Source organism: Ochotona curzoniae, unplaced genomic scaffold, assembly GCF_017591425.1.
Source record: "Ochotona curzoniae isolate NIBS_2020 unplaced genomic scaffold, NIBS_Ocur_1.0 contig_2210, whole genome shotgun sequence".
NCBI lineage: Eukaryota > Metazoa > Chordata > Mammalia > Lagomorpha > Ochotonidae > Ochotona > Ochotona curzoniae.
Genome location: NW_024465369.1, coordinates 16,216,310 through 16,222,546, shown reverse-complemented (window position 1 = coordinate 16,222,546; position 6,237 = coordinate 16,216,310). Strand labels below are relative to the sequence as shown.

At 38.7% G+C, this 6,237-nt stretch overlaps 1 pseudogene; it reads left to right on the top strand.

Annotated features, from left to right (window-relative positions):
* Nucleotides 1-1,519: 1,519 nt before the first annotated feature.
* LOC121150810 lies at nucleotides 1,520-1,952 on the top strand (annotated as a pseudogene).
* Nucleotides 1,953-6,237: the final 4,285 nt, after the last annotated feature.

Genomic DNA, 6,237 nt, shown 5'->3' with positions numbered 1-6,237 from the left:
TTCTGAGTCTTTATATCAAAATAATGGTTAGATGTCTTAATAAGGATATCTGTTATTAATACTATCAGTCATTTGAGACATAGAAAGAGACACTGAACAGGTACATTATCTTAGAATTAATTAAGTTTATGGAAAGATTTTGGCAGATCAGTTAGTTGAAGAAAACAGGTGGTTTGAAGATTTTGAAGTAGTTTAATTGCTTCATTTGTGAATAGGAACAAACTTTATGTAAAACATCTTTAGTGGAACATACAGTGCCCCTGCAGTGCCATCATCACATATCTGTACCAGTTCAGCTTGCTATGGCTCCACTTCTGATCCATTTCCTTTCTATGGGAAAGCACTGGAGAATATCTCAAGTAGATGGGCCCTTACCATCCATGTGGGAGATGAGATTCAAATCAAGCTCCTGACTCCTGGCTTCTGCCTTGCCCTGTCTTGGCAAGATGTCTTGTGGACATTTAGGGAGTGAGCCAGCTTGTGAAAGATCTGTGTCTCTCTCAGTATCTCCTTGTCTATCCATAATACTGCCTTTAAAATAAATACATAAATATTTTATAAAACCTTTAAGCTAAATTTCTTCTTTTTTTAAAAGATTTATTTATTTGTATTGTAAAGTCAGATACGTAGAGGAGGAGAGAGAGAGAGGAAGATCTTCCATCTGATGATTCACTCCCCAAGTGACTGCAAAGGCCTGTGCTGTGTTGATGCGAAGCCGGGAGCCAGGAACTTCCTCTAGGTCTTCCACACGGGTGCAGGGTCTCCAAGGCTTTGGGCTGCCCTCGACTGCTTTCCCAGGCCACAAGCAGAGAGCTGGATGGGAAGTGGAGCTGTCAGGATTAGAATTGGTGTCCATATGGGATCCTGGACTGTTCAAGGTGAGGACTTTAGCCACTAGGCTACCGTGTTGGACCCAAGCTGAATTTCATACTTTGCTGGATTTGAATATTGAGCAGAAAGATTAGTAACTTACTTAAAAGCTTAAGTAAAATTTGCCAAAAATATTAATAAGCTGAAATTAAGCATTTAAATCAAGGTAAGTAATTTTACACATTCTTTTTTATATATAAAATTTTCTCTTAAGCATATTAGAAAGTAACAGCATGTGCTTATCCAGTTTCACTGGGAACCTTTGTTGGAGATGCTGTCTTGTTTTCGTTGTGTATTTTTGGTACCTTTGTATAGAATCTCTGGGTTTATTTTCAGAAACGGTTCTGTTCTCTTGGTCATGTGATTGCTTTTATGTCATTACCAAACAGTTTTGGTTATGGCACTGTGTAACTTACTATGTTTTTAAATTAGATAGTGTAATACCCACAGCTTTATTTTTTTGTTGTTGTTGCTCAGGATTGTTTTGGTTTTCAGGGTTATTTGTACTTTCATATGAATTTAGAATTGCTGTTTTCTAATTCTGTGAAGAATGTCTCATATAGATGACACTAGAACTATTACTTTCTTCTAGTAGAACAGGCATTTTAATAAGATTAATTTTTGATCCTATGAGCTGCAACAATGCAAAATGGCAGCCATCATTCTTAAAGTCCCTCACAGTTTCTGACTGCTGGATGAACTGGAGGAAGACAAGAAATTAATAGGAGATGTCACTGTTAGCCTAGGTGTAGAAGATGATGAAGAAATGACACATGATGGACAAGGATGATAATTTGGTCCCCAAGGACAGTTCACAAATATACAGCCTTTAAACAGAAGGCAGACCTAAATACTCAGAAGCACCCCCATTCATGCAATTTGTAACAAAAATTGGTATGAACAAAATTAACAGTTCTCAGTGAGTGATTCACCCAAATGCCCTATCAGTGCTGGTCAAAAGGCGGGAATTCTATGGCATCCAAGTCGTGCCACAAGAGCTATGGTGCCTGGTGGTGTCAAAACACAACATAAAGCCCCTTGTCACCCAAGGACAGCGGTACAGCAACCTATCAGAGAGATAAGCCACAAGCCCTGCCCCCATGCAATTAAAGCACTCTTCATCTTTCACAGTCAATTTTCTAGGTTCGTTTTATAGACCTCCAAGCACTGGAAATTTCTATTCAAAGGCAATTTATGTGCAGATACTGTAAATGATACTAATTTTTAGTCCATTTGAAATATGTGAGTTGTGCTACGATAATATCCCGTCAGGTATAACCACTGTCCCCATAATTGAACTTCTAGGATCAAGAAAGTCTATTTAAATAGCTTCCCATCATCGCTAGTGGGACGCTGTTATCTCAACTGTGAAAATACACATCACAATCTCAGCTTGCGGCTGTTGCTTGGCCTGTAAAGCTGCTTTCTCCCCTGCCTGCCCCCTGCCCCCAGCCCATCTTATCTCAGCCTTTTATATTGGAGTGCTCCTTACAGTAGTGGTAAAGGTTTCAAGTGGCAGCCATGGGACTACTGTTGGGGCACTTTGCACGCTTGTACACCAGTTTCATCTTTTTGAGTATTTATTGATGCCCTCTCCAACCTTCATCCTGTCCTTCCACCTCCAGTTGGCCGAAGCGTAGATGGTAACCCCTCTGCTTCCCTTTGATTACTGGGAACCATATTCATCCACACTCCATTGGCATGGGGAAATGAGTACCAGGGCCTCAACCCTGGCACCCTTTGCTCCCATCAGCCATTGTCTGTTCTGACAGTTCAGGTTCTGAGACTGTGACAGCAGAAACAGTGTGGTGGCCAGACCTGCCAGATCTCCGAGTCCTTTGTGGCTCAACCTGGGAGAAGGTCTCCTGGAGACACTTAAGCACACAGGAGCCCTCAGATCTCACTTTGCCTGTAGTTGCTTTTGTTTTTTAACACTAAAAACCTTTTAAACAGGACTCCTGGTTGGCATCCTTGTAGTCTGTTGGGTCTAGTTTGGAATCAGACAACTGGAACCGAAAGAACCTTTAAATCACCTCTGTGCCCTGTGATGCTGGTGGTGTCCTTTTCAGTTGTCCTCAGGGAACGTTCTTGAGAAAGAACTCGCTGTACATGGCATATCCCAGAGGTTGGCAGGCTTAGTTCCTTGCATGCTGTGGAGGTTTCCCACTTTCCATTCAGGATCTCTGCATGTTGAAATGTGGATGCATGCTGAAATAAAAGTAAGTCATTCTGTTTTGAAACAACAATGATATTAAGTCCTTGGATGTGAAATGTCTTTTCATTTCTTTGTATCCTCTTTGGTTTACTCACCAGTGTTTTGTGATCGTCATTGTAAAGTTCCTTAAATTATGTGATTAAATTTATTAAATTGATTGTATTGAGTTAATTTTTTTTTCTGAAGCTATTAGGATTGGGATTGTTTTTAATGATTTATTTCTTATTGAGTTTATCACCAATGCACTAAAAGTTTGCTAATATATCTGTGTTGACGGTACATCTTGTAATTTTACTGGATCCATTTTTCAGTCTAATACTGTTCTGGAATAATTATGTTTTCTAATTATAGAATTAGAACATCTGAAAACAGATGTAATTTGAGTTCCTACTTTAGTATTTCATGTATTATAATTATTTTGCCTAATTATTCTGAGTAACATTTCCAGTACTGTCATGAGTGAAAGTAGTTATAATATACATCCTTTTCTGGTTCTTGATCTTAGAGGAAGTACTTGCAGCTTTTTTCATTTCACTTTGTGGCTACCTGTGAGTTTGTCACATATAACCTTTAACATGTTTAAATATGGTCTTTCTACATCTACTCTGTATTAGGTTTTAATACCAAATAAATGCTAAATTTTATTGAACACATATATTCATATGAATATGAGTGTATCTGTTGGGGTGTTCAGATGATTATGGATGTAATGCATTGGATTTGTTGAGTTGTATATGTTGAACTAATCTTGCATCTGAGAGATCATGAGAAATTATTTTTTATGTGGTACAGGAATCAGCTTACTAGGATTTTCATGAGCAGTTTGTATTTAGGTTTGTCAGATATATTGGCTTAGATTTTTCTTTTAAAGTGTGTTCTTATCTGCTTTTGGTGTCAAAGCTTGATAAAATGATTTTGAAATAAGACCCTTTCCTTTCATTTTTCCAAGAAGAATTGGTGTCCAACCTTCCTTAAAGTTTTGGGAGAAATCGGAGGCCTTAAATAATCAGAGTCAAAATAATCAGAGACTGATCCTGTCACAGGAAACCATTTATCAGAGATATCAAAGGAGTTGGCTGAGATCACAAGTTCATACACAAGCTGGTATGATTTAAATGTAAATCTCTAAAATTCAGGTTTTACCACTAACATGTAGAGTCTTGAAGAAGTGATTCGGCCACAGGACTCCTTCCTGTCTTATGAATGAAACTAGGGACCTTCATGGAGCTTTCTTCTGCTGCACTCTGTTCTTGAGATTTTCCGTTGTATTTTTAATTTTCTCTATTAAAGTCTTCATTTTTAAAATGATGCCAATTGCTGTATAACATATGCCTTGAACTCCTTGAATTCTTATATTTACTTCTCACTGTTTTTGAAAAGCTTTGTAACAATTTTTAAAAAATTATCTGGTCGTTTATCAATGTCTACAACAGCTAATTTTGAGATTGAAATAATCTTTTCATATATTTTATTATTATTTAAATTCTTTATTTTTCATAATACAGTTTCTTAGGCTCAGGGATTTCCCCTTTCACCCTCCCACAGCTTCTTCTCTCCACTACTTCCACTATATTTTAACAATATTTTAGTTCCTCAACAACAGTCACAAGTCCATCATCTGCTATTTAAGTGTATCCTGATATTGTAGGTATAGAGGACCTGCAGACTGACGTTGCTGTCCCATGCAGTGTCTTGCTCTCTGTGTGTGGTAGGAGCACCTCTCCCTCAAGTGAGTTTCAGTCTTATGGTTCCACTTTGTGCTCCTGTGATATCATCTGCAGCCAGTGCCACGAGGGTCATTTCTCTCTGCCCCCTGGGACCCAGTGTGGTGGCTGTGTCATTATTTGCTCAGCCTCTCCTGCTCACGGTTCCAGTGGCACCATGACTGGGGAGGTGCCAGCAGTGTCTCTAAACTGTGTGGATCATGGATTGCCGATGGTGTTGGATTCTCTATTGACTTTCTACTGTGAAGACTTTTTCCCCCTGCTTGCTGGAACCTGCTTATTACTAGGTCGGGTACAACCCATTTCTATTTTAGACTTAATTCGTGAGATGCTAAGTTAGTGGTATTTTTCTGATAGGACTAGTAAAATCCAAACATGGCATCATATTGGACAGATTATCCTTGGAGAATCAGATGTGGGTTATCTCCAGCTTAATGCATGTGCATATCGGTGTATCCCCTACCCCCATCTCAGCACTTTGCCACAAAACTCAAAATGGTGCCCAGTATGCCACACACAGTGGTGGTGGGGGCATTGGATTGGAAAATCCAATTCTACTCCCATGCCTGTCTGAAGGGGCTCTGCTGTTGTTTGTTTGGTGATAAGATAAAAAAAAATCAATCGGGACTCACCATCCAAGCCAATATTTCTCAGCTGAAGTCATCTGAGGGCCAGGAGTCAAGTAAGTTGAGCCCTTCCCTTCAGCTCAAAGCCCACCAGATTACTGAACTATCCAAACCCTAGAATGATCACCTGCTGCACCTTTCCTGTGGAAATCCCAGGAGAGGTTCTGGAGTAGATATTTTCTCTGCTTCTGTTTTCCACCTGTTAATAGACATGTACTTCTCCTTTGTGGCTTGTGGTGGCCCCTTCTCTGAGACCTGTCTTTCCAATAAAATAATAAATCTTTAAAAAAAAAAACAAAGGTAGTATCATTAGTTATTTTCTTCCAGACAGTATTGATTTCTTAAATAATGAAAGTTCTTATCTATTGCCTGGAGAACATAAGCTTGAATATCAGCATTTGAGGATTTTGGAGAAAATTGACTAAAGTCTTGACATTCTGTCTCTAAATCCCTGTCCAATTTGTTTTTGTCCTGAACCAAAGATTCCGTTTGGCCCTCTTCAGAGCCATCAGTCTCAAGGCAAGAACAAAGTTTTCACCTGCCTTGGATGGCTATCTTACATTGGCAACCATTTAACCGTGCCTTTCATTTTGAAGGAGTATTTAATCTGGAGATTGTGTCAGAAATATGTAACCACAAATGGTGAAAAAGTTTCTTTCATATCATGAATTATGCTGCTCAAAGTGTATTCTACATTCTGTTCTCTGTATATTTAATATAGAAGGTTAATTCAAATATAGACAAATAAGCAACTCAAACTGAAAAGTAATTTACACATCTTGAAGAAAATGCCATATTATTT